We start from the raw sequence: 21,888 nt of genomic DNA, 5'->3' as shown, positions 1-21,888 counted from the left end.
CTAACTATGGATACCTAATTTCTTTCCTTCAACAGAAGATCACTTGTGATTTATTTATGTTGGCTTATCATAAGTTCTTTCCTTTCTTTGTACCAGCAAATAAACATGTGCTTAGCTATGAGGAATATAAAAATTAATGAACAAGTTTTTAGGTGAACATATATGTATATTTTGTAGAAATACGTTTTAAAAAGATGACTTTTGAATCATGCATGACTGATCAGTTTTATAACAATTGCTTTCCAAAGGGATTGCACTATTATATGCTCCAGAAAACATAGAAAAATTATAATACCTTTATATAACTGTTAACATATTTTTTCTTTTTATTATTCTAGTGAGAGATAAATTGTCTTTCATTGTATATTTAATGCACAATGAATGTTGACCATTATTTTCATACATTTTATTTTTCACTTACTTATTTTTGCCCAGTCCCGGGGCATGAACTCAAGTTCAAGACACTGTTTCTGAGCTCTTCAGTTCAAAGCTAAAATTCTACCACTTGAGCCATAGTTCCACAGCTGGCTTTTTCTGTGTATGTGGTACCAAAGAATTGAACCCTGGGCTTCTTGCTTGCTAGACAAGCATTCTACCTCTAGGCAGTGCTCCCAGACTATTTTCCATATATTTATCAGTCAATCTTATATTGGTGCATCAATATGTTGTGTGAAAGCAGTTCAGTTGTTGGTATAATTGCTCAAAAAAAAACTAAGCAAGCCAGGTGTGCTGACTCACACCTGTAATTCTAGCTATTCAGGAGGTTGAGATCTGAGGATAGTGGTTCAAAGCCAGTCCAGGCATTAAAATCTGTGAAAATCTTATCTCCAATTAACCACCAGAAAACTGGAAATGGTGTTGTGGCTCAATGGGTAGGGCAGTAGCCTTGAGCTGAAGAGTTCAGGGACAGCACCCAGGCCCAGAGTTCAAGCCCACGACAGATAATAAACAAATAAACAAAATAAAACAAGCAAAATTATTTCCTCCTCATAAGTTCTGGGATATCTAACAAGAAGACCAGCTTCTATGCTGTCAGAAAGAATGACATTGCCCCATTTTTAAGGAAATGGAAATACTTAGAAAAAAAATCATAGTAAGTGAAGTAAGCCAGACTCAAAGGAACATAGGCTCAATGGTTTCCCTCATTTGTCATAATCAGTAGAAACCTTGGGCTCTCCTAGCAGAGATTTACAATAGAACAAAATCTAGACACATAAGGCCATATAGTATGACACTAAACAAAAGGGTCTCCAGGTTATAGATACAAAGCCATATAATGAGTGATTATTGTCCTTAATGTACTATGTTATCTCTTATCTCTTTTAATGTCCCTTGGTTATCTCATTTATTACAGTATCTCACTTTGTTATCTGATATATTGGATATATTTGCATTTGGTTATTTGAAATTGGATAGGGAAGGGGGGAAAACAAGATGAGGGACAGGGGTGGGGAGAGGAAAATGGGACCAAGACATGAGAAAGGGTATCAATGTGAAGAAATGCACCTTCTATCTGGTGTATATAATGTAACCATTCTATTAATTACAATAAAAATATATGAAAAAAGACTAGCTTCTATATTGCATTATAAAAAGGTCAGATATGGTTCACAACACACTTTACAGACTCAACAACAGGGAATGTGGTTTGCAGAACATGCAGGAAGACCTGCAAATCTATGAAAACAATGGTGAAAGAGATCACAGACCAAGTCCCTAGGAATACACTGGAAAGAAACTCATAGCAAAATTAAGGCATTTAAAAGTCAAGAATTCAGAGAACTGTAGGAAAAAATACCCCCACATGTATAAGGGGCATGTCCAGGAAAAGCCTGAGAACAATAAGCCTGCAGAATCATTTGGTTAGGGATATATTTCTACTCACAGAGACAAGGAATGTTTGAAGTGATTGGCTTTCATAGGGGCCATTTTGAGAAATTACATACCATATAAAGGAAACAGCACAAACAACAACAAAACCCAGAAAAATGTGTTTTATTCAAAGGTGCAAACTATATCTACACACTGATCCTATAGATCCTCACACTTTGACCTAAAGTTAAACACTATAAAATAATTCTTTAAAGTATGCTCCAAAAGAAAATAGAATGAAAGGAAATCATTAAATGTAATATATGCATGGAATAACCAGCTTTTTGTGGATCTCCTGTTGTTAAATCTTCCCTCAATCTGAGGTTAGGCGATCTTCCTGTTTCAGACTCCCAAATAGTTGAGATTACAGTTGTGTGTTTATCACACACACACACACACACACACACACACACACGTGTGTGTGTATATAGATATATATCAAGAGGGAGAGAGAGAGAGAGAGAGAGAGAGAGAGAGAGAGAGAGAGAGAGAGAGAGAGAGAGAGAGAGAGAGAGAGAGGATGGAGTGGAAAGCTACAACTAAATTTAAAGATTGAATAGAGAGGCCCAACAGCAGACTACAACAGGCAGAAGAAATAAGTAATGAATCTAAAGATGTATTTGAAACAAATATATCTTGAGGATCAGGAAAAGAGAAAAGAATGAAAGAATATGAATAGTGGTGAAGGATTTGTGCAATACCATCAAGTAGACTAATTTATATATTAAAGAAATGTCAGAAGCAGGACAGAAAGAAATGGGAAAAGGGCTAAATTGGTAAAGTGTGGCCAAAAGTTTTCAAATGAAAAGTATGAAAGTATGAGAGGCTCAGGAATCTCCAAGAATATATACCTCTACAAAGACAAAGACCCTAATATTCGTTGTAATGTAGCTGGAAGAAAGCAGCCCAAATGTCAGTCCATCTATTAAAAAAATCTCTTTATATCCTATTTTAGACTACATTTTGTAATTAAACATATGTTTGAATATTTCACCTTGCTCTTTACATTCCTTTTTCTTTTTTATGCTTATGTCTGTCAGTGCTTCAGTTTAGATGATTTTTTCTTATTAGCATATATTAATTGTACAGAGATTTCAATATATTTCCATACATGAATATAAAGTTCTTTGATATTATTCATAAAGCTGCATTATCCTTTCTTATTTCATATCCATACCTTTCAAAATAATTTTGATGAGTTTTGTTATTCTATTTTCATGGAGACATAGAAATGTCACTCACGACCCACTGCTCTCATGTAGCCATCCCCCTCTGCCCCCAAGCATTCTCCTCTTTTATTCACTTAATTTTTAAAATATTGATTCCTTGCATGAGAGAAATGACAATGTGATACTTTGCCTCTTTCTGAAGCACTTCAGATTTTTTATTATTTATTTTCTTTTTATTATAGTTCATTGTCGGGATAATATCTAGAGGAGTTACAATTACATATTTCAGTTGGTAGGTACGTTATTTCTCAAAACTTAATACCCCTTCTCCTGTTTTTGTTCCCCTTCCCTCCCCCCAGTCATCTTGTTTTCCCCATTCCCTTCCCTACTTAAAATGAAACAATAAGTGTGTATACAGTATACCAGTATACAAATTCAGAAACAGTAACCTCATGAGTAACCTTACACAGTACATTAAGAACAGCAATCACAACAACCCCAAAATTCCTCAAAGAAACATCAACCCATTTAATAAATGAGCTAAGGAGTTAAGGAGAGACTTCTCAAAAGAAGTAAGAGAATAGACACAGAAAAAAATGTTCAACATCACTGGCCACAAAAAAAAATGTGAATCAAAACAACATTGAAATTCCACCTCACTCCAGTTAGAATGGCCATTATCAAGAAAAGTAACAATAAGAGATGCTGCTGGCAGGGATGTGGCCAAGAGGAAATGTTACTACACTGTGGTGGGAATGTAAACTTGTTTAACCACTCTGGAAAGCCATTAGGAGATTCCTCAAAAGATTCAACATAGAGCATCCCTATGTCCCAGCAATTCCATCTTGGGCATTTATCCAACTGACCACAAATTAGGCCACATTAAAGCTACCAGCACAACTATGTTCATTGCAGCATCATTTCCCTTGGATATGGCTCACACCTATAATTCTAGCTACCTAGGAGGCTGAGATCTGAGGATCATGGTTTGGAGTTCAGCAAGGAAATCTGTGAGACCCTATCAAAAAAGCTAAAAGTGGTAGAGCAGTAGTCTGAGTGGGGAAAAAAAAGCTGAGGGATAATATCTAGGCCCCAAGTTCAAGTTCCAGGACTGGCTCACACACACACACACACACACACACACACACACACACACACACACACACACACACACACAGAAAAGAGGTAGAACATAGGATTCACCCTTTCACGCTTTATTGAGTTGGGATGGCAACTGTTTACCCTAGATATTCCTTTTTCTCAGTCTGTCAAACTGAGTCTGTCCAATATTTACACCACTTGTCTGTCTTCCAGGTCTTTGAAGTATAATACACATCTAGATTGGTCTTTATATTGATAACAACAAATTAAGCCTAATGAGCCTTCACAACTACTTATCAATACTTATCACAAATCCCCTACTAAATATGTGTGTATATCTAGACTGTATCTGTTACAGAGAATATATAAATATACTAGAAACTCTTAATAAAATTGAAATGAGAGTGCATATAAGCCTAAGTCTAGAACTGTATAGAAAAAGAAAGTGCCAATTTTGATAGATTTTATTATAATACTTGAGTTTTGTTTAAGATTTCCCCTAAAAGTGGTTGGTAGTCAACAAAGTATCATTTACATTATGTATTCTATGATTAATTACTAGGTTACTAAATAAATATTTAAAAAGTTTTATTGTCAGGGTAATGTATAGAGGGCTTATAGTTACATTTGACAGAAAGTAGGTGCATTACTTCTCACACATTGATACCCTTGTTATGTTTTTGTCCCCTTTTCCCTCTCAGCACCCCTCCCAATCATCTTGTTCTCCCCACTTCCCTTTCTTATTTCAAATAAACAAATAATCATATATAAAATATACCAGGTAAGAAAGTCAGATACAGTAGCAATATGAGATTAATCAAAGATCAACAAAAGAAAAAAATAACATGGTACATTAAGAACAAGATAATCACACAAGATAAAGCTCTTGTTTCCATATCCTAGAGACCATTTCATTTAGTTTCATCCTATATGACATTATGTACCTAGGTTTTGCGCTATTGTAACCCTAGATGTGTACTAATTATTACAAAGGAGGGAAACCATTGAGCCTATATTCCTTTCGGTCTGGCTTACTTCACTAAACATGATTTTTTACTAAATAAAGATTTTTTTTGACATAAGTGTCTAAAACACAGCAAAACCAGGGTGGTATAAAATAAGAGTATGTTCTTCATATTTAGTTCTCTATTTTCTTTGTAAAGAGTGTTACTGTAGGGACCAGGAGTTTGGTTTAGTGGTAGAGTGCTTGCCTAGCATGCCTGAAGACCCAGGCTTGATTCCTTGGTACCACAAACTTAGAAAAACCAGAAGTGGTGCTGTGGCTCAAGTGATAGACCATTGGCCTTGAGGAAAAATCCCCACCTACACTATATGGTTCATTTTCCACTTAGTGTCTAGTGAGAACCACTGTTGTATTTGTTCACCCTAGTTCTGCCTTTTCTGTGCCCTCCTTTACCCTCCAAAACACAAACAAACAAGAAGGAAAAAGAAAACAAAACCAGTTACAATGGCAACTAAAATATCTTGTTTCCTTTTCTGATAGTTCATTTCATAGAATATTATTTATATTATTATTTTAAATTTTATTTCATTGTAAAGGTAATGCACAGAGGGGTTACAGTTTCATCAGTAAGATAATGAGTACATTTCTTTTCAAACTGTTATCCTCTCCATTGTTTTCTCCTACTTTTCCTCCTCCCCGACACCCTCTCCCCCAACTTGTAAAGTTCATTTCCAACATAGTGTCTAATAAGTGTTGTTGTTACATTGGCTCACTCTTTGTGCCTCTATTTCTGTGATTTTCCTTTCCTTCCCTAAATCTGATAAACTTATAAGACAAAGAGTACAGAAATCAGCAACAGTAACCACAGGGAATATATCAGAGGAGAAAAAATAAAGACAAAAAAAACCTGGAAACCATACACCAAAAAAGAAAAAGAAGTCAACAATAAAAATCTCTTTTTTGGATATTGTGGAGATCATTTCGATTCCCATCAATGTATGAGTTGCACTGTACATATGGTGTGTACATCACTATTGGGATATTGTGAGTATCTGATGACTCTGAATATATGCTAATTATTACAAATGAGGGAAACCATGGAGCTATGTTTCTTTGGGGATGGTTTACTTCACTCAATATGATTTTCTTCCTAAATCTTTTATATTTTCTTACGAATGGGGAGATGTCATTCTTTCTGATGGAAACATGGAAGACATATTTTCTTGGTCCATGCATCCTCTTAGGGGAATCCATATCTTAGTTATGGTCAATAATATTGCAATGAACATAGTTAGGCTGGCAGCTTTAGTATGGTCTTGTTTGTGATAATTTGGATAGCTGCACACAAGTAGGATTGCCAGTATGGGGAAGCTCTATGCTTAGTGTTCTGAGGAACCTCTACATTACTTTCCAGAGTGGTTGAACAAGTTGAGTGGTTGAACAAGTTACATTCCCACCAACAGTGTAGTAGCATTCCTTTCAGCTACACCCCTGCCAGTATCTATTAGTATTAGATTTCTTGACAATTGTCATTCTAACTGGGGTGAGGTGAAATCCCAGTGTAGGTTTTATGTTCATTTGTTTATGGCCAAAGATGTTGAACATTTTATAGGTCTATTGATGATTCTTATTTCCTCTTCAGAGAAGTCTCTCTTTAATTCTTTAGCCCACTTACTAATACGATGGTTGTTTCTTTAAAGATTTGCTTTGGGGTGGTTTAATTTTTTTTGAGCTCTAAATATATTTTAGATATGAAGCTCTTCTCTTTTGTTTTTTTAATTTTTTATTTTATTTTATTTTTTATTGTATTTAATAAAAGGGTAACATGATATTTGCCAGATAGAAGGTGCATTAATTCACATACATTGATACCTTTCCACATGTCTTGGTCCAATTACCCTCCCCCCCACCCCCCTCTTGGTTTTCCCCCCCTTCCCTGTCCAATTTCAAGTAACCAAATACAAATGTATCCAATATATCAGATAACAAAGTGAGATGTTGTGTCAATATGAGATAACAAAGGAACAGCAAAAGAGATGAGATAACAGTACATTAAGGACAGCAATCATTCATTATAAGGCTTTTGTTTCAATATCCTAGAGGTCCATTCAATTAGCTTCATATTATATGGCCTTATGTATCAAGTTTTTGCTCTATTGCAATTCTCTGCTAGTAGAGCCCAAGGTTTCTACAGGTTATGATGAATGAGGGAAACCATTGAGCCTAAGTTCTTTGAGTCTGGCTTACTTCACTTAATATGATTTTTTCTAAGTCTTTCCATTTCCTAACAAATGGGGCGATGTCGTTTTTTTCTGACAGCAGCATAGAATTCCATTGTGTACAAATACCACATCTTGTGGATCCATTCATCACCTGAGGGACATCTAGTTTGGTTCCATATCTTTGCTATGGTGAATAATGCTGCAATGATCATTGATGTGCTAGTGATGGTTGGTGAAGATCTTCTCCTACTCTGTAGGCTTCCCAACTAATTTACTAGCTATGTCCTTTGCCATACAAAAGCTCTGCAGTTTAATGCAGTCCCACTTATCCGGCCTTTCTCTGATTTGTTGTGATTCTTGCTCCTTATTAAGAAAGTTTCGACCTGTGCCAAGGTGGCCTAGTGTATCTCCTATTCCTTCTTGTAAAGTTTTCAGTGTGTCAGCTTTTACCTCCAGGTCTTTGATCCATTTGGAGTTAATTCTAGTGCAGGGTGACAAAGAAGGATCCAACTTTAGTTTTCTGCAGGTGCTTAACCAGTTCTGCCAGCACCACTTGTTGAAGAGGTTATCTTTCTTCCATTCTATCTTTCTGGCTCCCTTGTCAAAGATTAGGTGGCCATAGGTCTGTGGTTTAATATCTGGGTCCTCAGTTCTATTCCAATGGTCTTCAGGTCTGTTCTTGTGCCAGTACCAAAGTGTTTTGATAATTATTGCTCTGTAATAGAGTCTAAAGTTTGATATGGAAATTCCTCCTGTGCTGTTCTTTCTGCTAAGAAGTGTTTTTGCTATACGGGGTCTTTTATTATTCCATATGAAAGTTTGAATTGCCTCGTCTATTTCTTTAAAGAATGCCATTGGGATATTGATGGGTATTGCATTGAATTTGTAGATAGCCCTTGGCAGATTGTCATTTTCACGAGGTTGATTCTTCCAATCCAGGAGCATGGGAGGTTTTTCCATTTCCTTAGTTCTGCTTTAATTTCCTTTTTCAGGGTTTTAAAGTTTTCATCACAAAGGTCCTTTATGTTCTTAGTTAAGCTAATTCCTAGGTACTTTATTTTCTTTGAGGCTATTGCGAAACGAGTTGCCTTCCTGATTGTTGCCTCATTACTCTCACTGTTGGACTAGAGGAAGGCAGTTGATTTTTGAGGGTTAATTTTATAGCCTGCTACATTTCCAAAGCTTTGAATCAGCTCAAGGAGCTTGGGAGTAGAGTCTATAGGATTCTTTAAATACAGAATCATGTCATCTGCAAAGAGGGATAGTTTTACTTCCTCTTTCCTCACTTGGATCCCCTTTATGCTTGCTTCTTGCCTTATTGCATTGGCTAGGAATTCTAACACTATGTTAAAGAGGAGTGGAGAGAGTGGGCATCAATGTCTCGTTCCTTATTTTAGAGAGAATGGCTTTAGCTTTTCGCCATACACAGTCTTTATTAGATTGAGGAATGTTCCTTGGATTCCTAGTTTCTCCAGAGCTTTTAACATAAAGGGGTGTTGGATCTTGTCAAATGCCTTTTCCGCACCTATTGAGACAATCATGTGATTTTTGTCCTTGCTCCTGTTGATGTGTTGAATTATATTAATTGATTTGCGTATGTTGAACCAACTTTGCCTCCCTGTGATGAATCCTGTTTGATAATAGTGTATAATTTTTTTGATAAGTTGTTGTAGACGGTTGGCCAGTATTTTGTTGAGAAGTTTTGCATCGATGTTCATCAAAGAAATAGGTCTATATTTCTCTTTCTTTGATGAATCTCCCTCTGGTTTGGGGATGAGGGTTATACTGGCTTCATAGAAAGAACCTTCATTTTCAATTTCGTTGAAGAGCTTGAGGAATATTGGTGTGAGTTCTGCTTTGAAGACCTTATAGAATTCAACAGTGAATCCATCTGGCCCTGGACTTTTCTTAGGTGGAAGGTCTCTTATTGCCATTTCTATTTCAGTGCTTGAAATAGGCCTGTTTAGTTGAGTCAGTTCTTCTTGGTTCAGTGTGGGTATGTTAATATTGGCTAGGAATTCATCCATTTCTTCTAGATTCTCAAGTTTGTTGGCGTAAAGTTTTGAGAAGTACTCCCTCATGATACTCTGGATCTTGGTAATTTCTGTCGTGATATTACCATTTTCATCTGCGATTTTGTTTATTTCGATATGCTCTCTTCTTTTTTTGATAAGGTTTGCTAAGGGTTTGTCAATTTTGTTAATTCTTTCAAAGAACCAACTCCTTGTTTTGTTGATTCTTTCTATAGTTTTTTTGGATTCCAAGTCATTTAATTCTGCTTTGATTTTAATAATTTGCTTTCTTCTACTGGGGTTTGGGTTGGTTTGTTGCTCTTTTTCCAGGACCTTAAGGTGAAACATTAACTTGTTGGTTTGCGATTTTTCCAACTTGTTGTTGTAGGCACTCAGAGCTATAAATTTTCCTCTGAGTACTGCCTTTGCTGTGTCCCAAAGGAGCTGGTATTTTGTGTGCTCCTTATTGTTAAATTTCATAAACTGTTGGATTTCTATTCTGATCTCTTCAATGACCCATTGGTGATTCAACAATGTGTTGTTTAATCTCCAGGAGTTACAGGGTTTTCGTTGGTGGAGATGTGTGTTCAGTTCCAATTTGATGCCTTTGTGGTCTGAGAGAATGCAGAGAATAATTTCAGTGTTTCTGAATCTGTGCAGGCTTCTTTTATGGCCTAAGATGTGGTCTATTTTGGAAAATGTTCCATGTGCTGCTGAAAAAACGTATATTGTGTTGTTGTTGGGTGGAATATTCTGCAGATGTCTGTTAGATCTAGTTGGTCTATATAGTTGTTCAGTTCTAAGGTTTCTCTGTTGAGTTTTTGCCTTGTTGATCTCTCCATAGGTGAGAGTGGTGTGTTAAAGTCACCAACAATCACTGTGTTTCGATCAATGTATGGTTTCAGTGAACGTAAAGTTTGCTTGATGAAGTTTGGCGCTCTGGAATTGGGTGTGTAGATATTTAGGATCGTTATGTCTTCCTGGAGGAAAGATCCCTTTAGTAGTATGTAATAACCTTCTTTGTCTTTTCTTACTAATTTTAGTTTGAAGTCTATTTTATCTGATATGAGGATGGCAACTCCAGCCTGTTTATGGGGGCCGTTAGCTTGATAGAGTTTATTCCAACTTCTCACTTTCAAAAGATGATTGTTTTTTTGGGTAAGAAGTGTCTCTTGAAGACAGCAGAATGATGGATCTTGCTTTTTGATCCAACTAGACAGCCTATGCCGTTTAATTGGGGAGTTAAGTCCATTGATATTGAGAGTTAGGATTGAGAGATATTTATTAGTTCCTACCATTTTTTAAAGTTTTTATTAGGGCCTGTGTCTTGACAGTTCTTGTGGTCCTTAGATGGTATGCTGTTTAGGTGCCATTTCTTTCCCTATATTGCATTTATTTTGGTTTTCTATGTGTAGAACATCTTTGAGAATTTTCTGTAGTGTTGGTTTTGTTGCTACGTATTGCAGCTTTTCCCTGGAATGGAATGTTTTTATTGTTCCCTCAGTTATGAATGAGAGCTTAGCTGGGTACAGTATTCTTGGTTGGTAGTTATTTGACTTGAGGGCATGGCATATATGCTTCCAGACACTTCTTGCTTGCATGGTCTCTGCTGAGAAATCTGGGGTTAATCTGATTGGTTTGCCTTTATAGGTTATTGATCCCTTCTCCCTGGCTGCCTTTAGGATCCTTTCTTTAGTCTCTATTGATCCAGTTCAGATTACAATGTGGCGGTGGGATGTTGTTTTCTGATCAGGTCTGTTTGGGGTTCTAAAATCTTCTTGTATCTGGATGGGCCTGCCCTTCTGGATATTTGGGAAATTCTCTGAGATGATTCCCTGAAGTATATTTCCAATATCATTGACCTCTTTCTCCAGACCCTCCTCAATACCAATTAGCCTTAAATTAGGCTTCTTAATTGTATCTTGGACCTCCTGAAGCGCTCTCTCATTTTTCCTAGATTTGGATTGACTCATTTTCTGTTCTTTCTCTAAAACAACTAAATTATCTTCAGCCACAGAAATTCTCTCTTCTGCATTGTCTAATCTGCTATCAAAGCTATCTACTTTATTCTTCGTCTCCCTTGCTTCTAATTGCTCAGTTTTGATGCCTTGCATCTCTTCTTTTAGATCATGTAAAGGATTTCTTTAGCTCCTTTATTTCCTTTTGAGTGGTTAGCTCAGTAGCTTTATTCTCTTTGGACATTTGCTGGAGTTTGGTCACCTTTTTGTTTGTGGATTCTATGAATTCATCCACTTTTCTTTGAAAAACCTTTATTATGGCCTCCTTTATGGCTTCTCCTTTTTCACTTATCACCTTGTTAATGCTTTCCTCTTGTTTAGCTATGGCTTCCTCCCTTATCTCTTTCTTTATATTTTCACATTTTTCATTAAAGATGTTTATCAATTGCATTTGTATAGCACTTGGAAGGCTCTCCTCTAGGTTTGCCAGTGACTGTTCCATTGTCTGTTTATATTGGGTGGGGGATGTTATTCCTTGATTTGACATTTTTCTTGAGTTTCTTGTTCTGCCCATTTGAAAATGGGAGCACAATTAATACTTAACACAATTATAGTTTTTCAGATATAACCAACCTCGACCTCTTTAGCTGGCAGACACTAGATGTTCACAATATTTGATTGGTATTATCACTCTTTTTGTACTCTTGCAGACCAGACTACTACAACCAGTGGTCACCGATTTATGACCAAAACAATAAGCCTCTCACTCCAATATCTATTGTATTTAAGTCCCTCTGGACCTAGAGTATCATTGAACACCTAGATATACAGTATTGCTCAACAGCCATCAAGTATAGATCCATGCATTATACGGGCTGAAGGATGATCAGAGGACCAGAGGTAGAAAAATAGTATGAGAGAGATCAGGGTAGGTACAAGAGGAATAACGTAGGAGTGTAAGTTTATTATAGTAATGAATAAAAGGTATAGCGTAAGGCTATCTGACCTAAGTTGTTTAGCAGGTAGCGTATTGGAGTACAAAATTTGGAAAGTATTAGCCAAAACTTCTGAAAGTAAGAAGGGTAATTAGAAGAATATATCGAGAAAAGAGGGAGGTAGATATAGGAGATTTCAATGATGGAAAATTTTAAAAATAAAGAAGGAAAAACAGGAAATTAAGACGACAACAAGCACAAAACAAGAACAACGAAAAAAACATACAAAACTAAAAACAGCAATAAAAAAGAAAAACAAAAAAACAAAAAGAAGAACAACAAAAAAAATCAAAAAAAAAAAAAGAAAGAAAGAAAATGGTGTGGGGAGGTTCCTCACTATTGTGAGCTCTTAAGAAATACTAGGATTGAGACCAGGAGATTAAAAAGCAGGTGACTATATCAATATAGATATCATTTGTATTCAGACTGTACCCAGAGATGTCACTATGTTTCCAGGAACGACCACAGTGACAGAGGGATGTGGGAGAGAAAAGAGAAGAAAAAAAAAGTGTAGGTAGGATGGTAAAGATAAAATAAGAAAACCTATAAATGCAACTGAAAGATGGGGTGGAAGAAAAAAAAAGAAAAAAAAACCGAAACAAAGAAAAAGAACAGAAAAAAAAAAAAAAGGTCTTCTTCAGGATATTTTGGGGGGGGGGAGGGTTCAGGGCAGGATGGCAGGATAGGAAACTTGTGTCTCCACTAAATTCGGGATCCAAACAGTTCAGAAAGTCTTTTTCTCTTGTGATCTGGCTATGAGGTTTTTTGGATCCGATTGTTTGTTTGGGAAAGGGAAGCTGAAAGATTGGTGGGCGGGTTTTGTTTACCAGGCTTGTGGCTGGCGCGGGGGATGGACTTCAGCAGCTCTGGGGCCGGATTTCCAGCTGAGGGATCTCTGGGAAATCCTTTGCCAGTAAGAAAGATGGCGCTGACAGCACCACCTCTCAGGTTCCAATTGCTTTGGCCTGGGTCCTTGCCAGTAGTCAAGATGGAGCTGCGCTCAGCTTGTGGGGGAGGGGCTCCCTCCCAATGCTGATCTGCGAGTAGAAGTGGAAACTTCTCCTCGGTGGTACTCACAAATTGCTGGATTCTCCGGTTCCCTGAAGCTGGCAGGTCCGTGCACAGCCCGGTGTCGGCTCTGGGCTCCTGCAGGCTCTGTGTGGCTCTGTCTGCAACTGGCGGGTTACAGCGCCAAGAAGCGCTGCTGCTCAGATTCAGAAGAGCCGCTTTGTCTCCGCCGCCGCTCTGAGCGGCAGGACCCGGTCCCTGCTGTCTTCTTTGTGCCAGATTTCTGCCTTTTTCTTCTGTGACTGAGATCTGTGTGTTGCTAAAGCTTACTTAGGCTCGATTTGAGGTATGCACTGTCCCCTATGCTGCCCAAACTGGTATCTTGGCGAGAGCTCAGAAAGACTCCAACTGAACCGTCGCCATCTTCCGCCCAACTCAGCTCTTGTCTTTTGTATAGCTAGTGAAACTCTTCTTCCAATCTGTTGGCTTTCTATAAATCTTGCTAGCTATGTCCTTTGCTATACCGAAGCTCTGCAGTTTAATGTCCTCCCATTTATCCAGTCTTTCTTTGATTCGTTATGTTTCTGGATCTTTATTTTATTTAGGAAGTTTCAACCTGTGCTAAGGAGTCTTATCCATTTCTGTAATATTTTCAGGGTATATTATATTTTATCTTTCTTCAAGTCTTTGATCTATTTGGAACTGATTCTGGCTCAGAATGATATATAAGGATCTAACTTCAGCTTTCTACAGGTGTTTATCCAATTGTGCCAGCATCATTTGTTGAAGAGACTGTTTTCCTTCCATTTGATATTTTTGGCTCCCTTATCAAGTATTAGGTAGCTCAAGGTCTGTGGGATCCTCAATTCTAGAATATTAATTTATATCATCATATTCACATAGCTATTACACCTTTGAGTAGACCCTCAAAACCCAATTCATAAATGGGCTAATGAATTAAAGAGACATCTCAGAGGAAGAAAATGAATGTCCAATAGAAACATGAGGAATTGTTCAACATTCTGGCCATGAAACACAAATCAAAACAGCACTGACATTCCACCTCATTCAGGAAACTTAACAATAATGAATGCTGGTGGTATGTTGCTGAAAGGGAACTTTATTACACTGATGGTGGGAATGTAATCTTGTTCAACCACTCTGGAAAGCAGCATTGAGGTTTTTTCGAAGACTAAACAGAGCAACTTTATGACCCAGTAATCCCACTCCTAGGCATTATCCAGTGAACCACAAACCAAACCACACTTAAGCAACTAGCTCAATCATCTTCATTGCAGCATTGTTTGTAATAGCCAAGATATGGAGTCAACCTAAATGTCACTTACTGGATGAATGGATCAAGAAAATGTGATATGTAGACACCATAAAATTCTACTCATCTATCAGAAAGAATGATATTGCACCATTCATAAGTAAATGGAATGACTTTGTGGAAAGTATATTGTGATAAGTAAACCTAGCTAGAGCAACATAGGCTGCATGGTTTTCCTTGTTTGTGGTAACTACAATGTTCCTATACATCTACAAGTAAACATAAACTAGGACCTGATAAATTATATAGGACTCTAGTTCTCAGTTTTCTATTCAAATTGGTACCATTGAAGTTGGAGAAGAGTAATCATGCCTAGAAATTCCTAAAGAATTAAATCTCAGCTTTGATACAGTGAATGCTTGGACTAGTGTTGTCTTGGCTTCTTCAAAAGTTGAGATTAAAGCCATATCAGGGAACTAGAAGTGTGACTTAAGTGGTTGTGTGCTTGTCTAGAAAGGATGAGACTTAGTTAAAATCAAGTTCTACCAGGCACTGGTGCCTCACACCTGTAATCCTAGCTACCCAGTTTGAACCCAGCCATCATGGCAGAAAAGTGTGTAAGATTCATATCCGACTACATAGCAAAATGCTGGAATGGAGAGGGAAAAGTTGTAGAGTACCAGCCTTGAGCAAAATAACCAACTGAGACCATAAGGCCCTGAATTCAAGCCCTATGATTGGAACCATATATAAAATAAAATAGCCCAATTACACACACACACACACACACACACACACACACACACACAAGTTTCAACATTGCAATCTATTCTATTAACTATATTTACAAGATGCACTGTCTACAATAAGTTCCATTTTTCCCAGGAAATATTATTTTTAATTAACTTTCAGTGTTTCAGATTTAAGAATCTCTATTAAGCACCATTTTTTCCTGAAAATATGATATTTTAAAACATCTTTTCAGTGTTTCAGAATTAAAAATCTTTTTTTCAATATGTTTTTATTGTAATTAATAGAAGGGTTACATTATATTTGCCAGATAGAAGGTGCATTACTTCACATACATTGATACTCTTTCTCATGCCTTGGTCCCCATTTCCCTCTTCCCCACCACTGCCCCTCATCTTGTTTTCCTCCCTACCCTATCCAATTTCAAATAACCAAATACAAATATATCCAATATATCAGATAATAAAGTGAGATACTATAAAAATATGAGATAACCAAGGGACAGCAAAAGAGATGAGAGATAACATAGTACCATTAAGGACAACAATCACTCATTATATGGCTTTTGTGTCTATATCCTAGAGGTCCTTAGAAAGCCATTATTCCATTTACATCTGATAGGTTCCATGTTTGACTTGTCCTTTATCAAGTGTCTACAGACATCATTCACATTTGGAACTCATATAAAAATCATAATTATATATATATGTATACATATTCACATACTGATACACACATATGTGTGTGAGTATGAAATTCTGCCTGAGCTTTCCTTTTTCTCATTTTTTGTTTTGAAGATGGAAATTTCTTTGTATACCCAACTTTCCAGGCAACTTCTGTGCAATACTTGTCTTATTTCTGTGTAATCCTTCCAATCCCAAGTTTTTCCATTGATCTGATCTGGTTCCCAGGCAGAAGAACCTTGATTTTGAGTTTAGTGCTTCAGTATTAAATTTTGCTTGATTTATTTACTAAATATACTCTTTCATAGGACCTTGATAAGGTAGATTTGCTCTTCGAATTCTGAGTTCCCTTTACTGTAGAATATCTTCCAACTTCATAGAGTAAATCAACTTTCTAATAATAAGAAGAATGATAACATATTTCAATACTTACATGTCATAATAACTTATGACAATGAGCATCATAATAAGTTATCAGAGTTTTTCATAGTTATTATATGTTCCTGCTGGAAATGGTTCTAAATTCTGCACATATTTCAATCAGTTTGGAGCCAATGCCCATTTGAAGTTCATGTTGATTCCTCAGTCAAATAAATTAGAGATGGGAGAAATGAGACAAGGAATAAAACTGAACTTAATTCCTTATAAAATTAATAAAATAGAAAAACACCTATTTTTTTTTCTGGGTCATGGGGCTTGAACTCACCCTGGGTGCCATCCCTGAGCTTTTTAGCTCAAGGCTACCTCCCTACCCTTGAGCCAAGCCCCAGTTCCCTTTTTCTGGAGGTTAATTGAAGATAAGAGTCTCAGGTCCTTTTGTGCCAGGGCTGCCTTTGAACATTGATCCTCAGATCTCAGCCTCCTGAGTAATGAGGATTACAGGTGTGAGCCAAAACGCCCGGTGAATAGTATCTACTTTTGATGTTAAACTTCCACAGAAAGGTGACAGAGACATCCATGCACTGGCACATAACTTCCTAGTAATGGAGGACTCTTTAGTAATACTATGAATTGTCTTAATTTTGTTTATCACATAGTTTTCCCTGGGTCAACTAGCTTTGTCCTATGCATGTATGAAATATGGTGTAAAAGGACCAATGCATAGGGCCTTCAGAATGTACTCCTGTATGTGTTTTTTTTTTAAAGCACAGCACTTATTCTGTTTCTACTTTACTTTGTAAGGAACATTAATATTTTGCACAAGTGACAAAGACAAATAGAAAATAATTTCTAGAAATTAGAAGAATTGCAAATTTTTTCAGGACTACCTACCAGCTATCCATATAAAAGTTAGGCATAGCAGTAAAACTATTAATTTAGTTCTTCTACATTAATGATTTCTGTATTTGACTTAGTTGGGACTTTAAGTACAACCCAAAATATTCTTTTTTTAATTTGTCTATGGTATTCTCTGGGCATGCACATTTTTAAATAAACAACATTTAAAAAATAATATCATATACTACAGAAATGAGCCCTGAGGGTGAGGGGATATGGAAAGTGGAAGAAAAACATAGGAAGGAAAAAACAAGTTCAAGAAGTAATGTACCCTCTACCTGACAAGTGTAACTGTAAACTTTATATACAACAGCCTGACAACAAAATACATTTTTTAAAAAGGAAGGATAGGAGAAGAAAAAAACAATTTCACTTTAATAAAAATTTTGGAATCATAGGCTAGAAAGATTCTAGATTTCTTTTCTTACTAATGCATCATACTACCAAGATGCATTCATCAGAAGTAGAAAACAACAACTGGTACATGAATTAAATCTCATTCCTCATTCCATTTCCTTGCTTTTTCCACTAGTATGCATTTTTGGTTCATCTAAAATGTAACATTATAGTTTATATAATGTCTTCTTTTAACGCAGATTTTTTTAAGCTGGGAATTTATTTTTTATAATTTTTATTGTAATTAATAGAAGGGTTACATTTTATTCACCAGATAGAAGGTGCATTACTTCACAAGCGTTGATACCCTTTCTCACAACATGGTCCCTATTTCCCTCCCCCCAGCCCCACCCCTCATCTTGATTTCTCCCCTTGCCTATCCAATTTCAAATAACCAATTAAGCACATATAAAATATATCAGATAACAAGGTGAAATATTGTAACAGTATGAGATTTCCAAGGGATAGCAAAAGAGATGAGAGATAACATAGTGCATTAAGGACAACAATCACTCATTATATTACATGACTTTGTTTCCTTATCCTGAAGGTCCTTACATTTATTAACTCAGATTTTTAAACAACTTCTTAGCCTTTTTAAAAAATTATTGTAAGGGTGATGTACAGAATGTTACAGTTACATTCACCAGGAAGTGGGTATGTTACTTCTCGAACATTGTTACCCCTTTCCACATTTTTCTCCCATTTTCGCCCCACCCCTTCCATTCATCTTGTTTTCCTCTCCCCTTCCCTATTTTAAATAAACAAATAACATATATATAATATATGAGTGTAAAAGTCAGATACAGTAACATGAGATAAACCATAAGGGGAAGAAAAGAGGGAAGGAATAACTTCACATAATACATTAAGAACATCAATCACAAAGTTAAAATCTTGTTTCCATATCTTCGAGTTCATTTGGATTAGCCTCGTTTCATATGGCCGTATCCACAAAGCTATTGAGCTATTGTGGTTCTCTGCTAGGAGAATCCTGTACATATACTAATTGTTATAAATGAGGGGAACCATGGAGCCTACATTTCTTTGGGACTGGCTTACTTCTCTTAAAATAATTTTTTCCAAGTCTCCCCATTTCCTTACAAATGGGGTAATGTCATTCTTTCTGATAGCAGCATAGAATTCCATTGTGTATAAATACCATATCTTCTTGATCCACTCGTCAACTGAGGGGTATCTGGGTTGGTTCCCTCAGTCATTTTTAATTGTGATTGACACCACTGTTAGTACATCGTGGTAGTGTACAACTATAATCCTAGACAAAACAGGAAAATCCAGAGTTGGAGTCCAGCCTGGGCAGTACAGTAAAACCCTGCTGAAAAGGAAGATGAATAAATGAAAAAATGAAAGTATTAGAGAAAAAACATAAAAGAAAGAAAGAAAAGAGAAGCGAGATAGAGTGAAGGAAGGAAACTATTTGCTTTCATTTCCTCCCCAACACATTATTTTCCTTTCTGTTTTTTCAATTAAATCACTAAGTAGGGAAGAAGGAGAAAGACATTCATGGTCACCTCTTATGGGTGAGGATATCAACATCATTTGCTTGGAATTCTTTTCCTCATTTTTATTATTGAGGTAATGTATGGAAGGGTTACAGTTATATTTGCCAGATAGTAAGTGCATTACTTCTCACATATTGATACCTTCTTATGTTTTTGTCCCCATTTCCCTCTCCCCACCCCCTCCCAAGCATCTCGTTTCCCCCCTTCCCTTTCCTATTTCAAATAAACAAATAAACTTACATACAATATACCAGGTAACGAAGTCAGATATTATAACAATATGAGATTAACCAAAGGGCAACAAAGGAAAAGAGAAATAACAAAGTACATTAAGAACAACAATCACATAAGATAAAGCTCTTGTTTCCATATCATAGACACTGTTTCATTTACTCTCATCCTAATGAGCTTATATATCTAGGTTTTGTGCTATTGTAATCCTCTGCTAGGAGAGTTTTAGATGTGTTCTATTACAAATGAGGGAAACCATTGAGCCTATGTTCCTTTGGGTTTGGCTTACTTCACTTAATATGAAATTTTCTAAGTCTTTCCATTTCCTTACAAATGGGGTGATGCCATTCTTTCTGATGGCAGTATAGAATTGCATTGTGTATTAATACCATATCTTTTTGATCCAATCATCTACTGAGGGGCATCTAGGATGGTTCCCTATCTTTGCTATGGTAAATAGTGCTTTAATGAACATCGATGTGCTAGTGGATTTAATATGTCTTTGTTTCTGGACTTTTGGGTAAATGCCAAGGAATGGGATTGCTGGGCCATAGGAAGGCTCCATATTTAGTCTTTTGAGGAACCATCATACTACTTTCCATAGTGGTTGAACGAGTTTGCACTCCCACCAACAGTGTAGTAGTAATCCCTCCTGGCCACATCCCCACCAGCATCTGTTGTTATTAGATTTCTTGATCCTGGCCATTCTAACTGGAGTGAGGTGGAATCTCAAAGTTGTTTTGATTTGCATTTCCTTTATGGCCAGAGATGTCAAGCATTTCTTCATGTGTCTATAGGCCATTCTTATTTCTTCTTCAGAGAAGACTCTCTTTAAGTCTTTGACCCATTTTTTAATGGGATAGTTGTTTCGTTGAAGATCTGTTTAATAAAGGTTGTCTTTTCTCTCATAGGCATTTGTTTAGTTAGACTTTTATATAAATCTGTACTCAAGTATTTATTATCTACCTTGATTACAACTCAAACTATGTTATTTAAATTTTAATGAAATTATGCCATCATTGGCTATTGTGGTTTCTTTCAGATTGAAGTCTTGCAAAAATTCATCAGGTGGTTTCTAAGTGTGGCCAGATCAGGATCTCTAGTCTATATGTAGTACAGCCACATTTTTTAAAGGGCAATTTCCTAGGCAAGCATCTTCATCATCATCTATGAGTTTTTTAAACAATGAAAATTGGAGGGTTCATCTAAAACCTACTGAATCAGTCCATATCAACACTGAAGGTGGAGCACAGATTAATCTGATGGGCACAATATGCAGGAATCACTAAATTAGATGGCAGGGATATCTCTTTTGTCATTTAAAATAGAATGAGAGTGTTGTCACAAGCACCACTCTGTGAAATGTATGAGTATTTTAAGATGAGTATCACATTTAAAATGCAAGGATAGAACTTCAGAAGTGACCTAATTTCTCAGAAGCCATATGTGTTGCTGTAGAAACCTTTACAGAAAATTTGTTCCTAATTCTGACAGAGGACTCTCTCTAGTCATAGACAATTGTGAAAAGAATATACACAGGACATTTCCTCCCCAATATGTCTCTTTGTTTGTGATATCTATCATAAATGTTGGTGCACTAATTATTAAAATGTGTGAAATTACTGTGAGGAAAGAGACCTCATGTAACCCCAGGATTTTATAATTCTCAAAGCAGAGCCATTAACTTTCTCTAACTTATGCTTCAGGTGTTGAAAAGCTAATTCACAGCTCTCCAGATGTCTACTTGCTGGGACAGCTTTCCTCTGCTACAGGCAGTAATTGCTTGACTGTTAGCCTTAATTGCCCTGGAGAAGAAAGCATAGTTTTGCTTGCTCTTCCTTGTAGACTGAAATCAATATCTATATTTGTGTTACATAGGAGGAAATTTCTCCTGCAGATAGTTTTACTCCAGTCCACTCAGTTTCTACTCAGCTCCAGTTGAAACATGAGAAACAATATTCAGAAGCCATTCACTTATGGACATGTTGTTTACATAAAAAAATTAAAGTAATATATTAAAGCACTATATTAAAGATAACTCATGTCTTCAGGATCAGAGTTGGGAGAATGGTAGCAATTACAATCCCTTGTCTAGTAAGTAGAAATTAGCTTGATAGTTGTATGGATATATAATTCAAATTTAATTGGATAAGTAAATCAAAAGTTTCCAAACAAAGGAGGAGCATTTGATTCAACCAAATGGGCCAGACATCAAATTCAACATTTTAAATGTTCTTTTTTTTAATACCAGTACAAACCATTCTGTGGGTAAAATTAAACTCACATTAAAACTAAAATATAGCAATTCACTGGTTATTCTTTGATTTAATTCAAGCCTGGTGTCAAATAAGATTCACAAATGCTACCAGATATCAAGCTGTGGTTCATTCTCAGGATACCCACAGTCAAGAGTCACAGATGAAAGTATAGAATGAATGGCCTGGGGCATGGAG

Source organism: Megascapheus bottae, chromosome 1, assembly GCF_031878675.1.
Source record: "Megascapheus bottae isolate mThoBot1 chromosome 1, mThoBot2.hap1, whole genome shotgun sequence".
In the NCBI taxonomy this organism is placed as follows: Eukaryota; Metazoa; Chordata; class Mammalia; order Rodentia; family Geomyidae; genus Megascapheus; species Megascapheus bottae.
The sequence above is the reverse complement of the archived record's forward strand: the minus strand, read 5'-3'. Positions refer to the sequence as shown.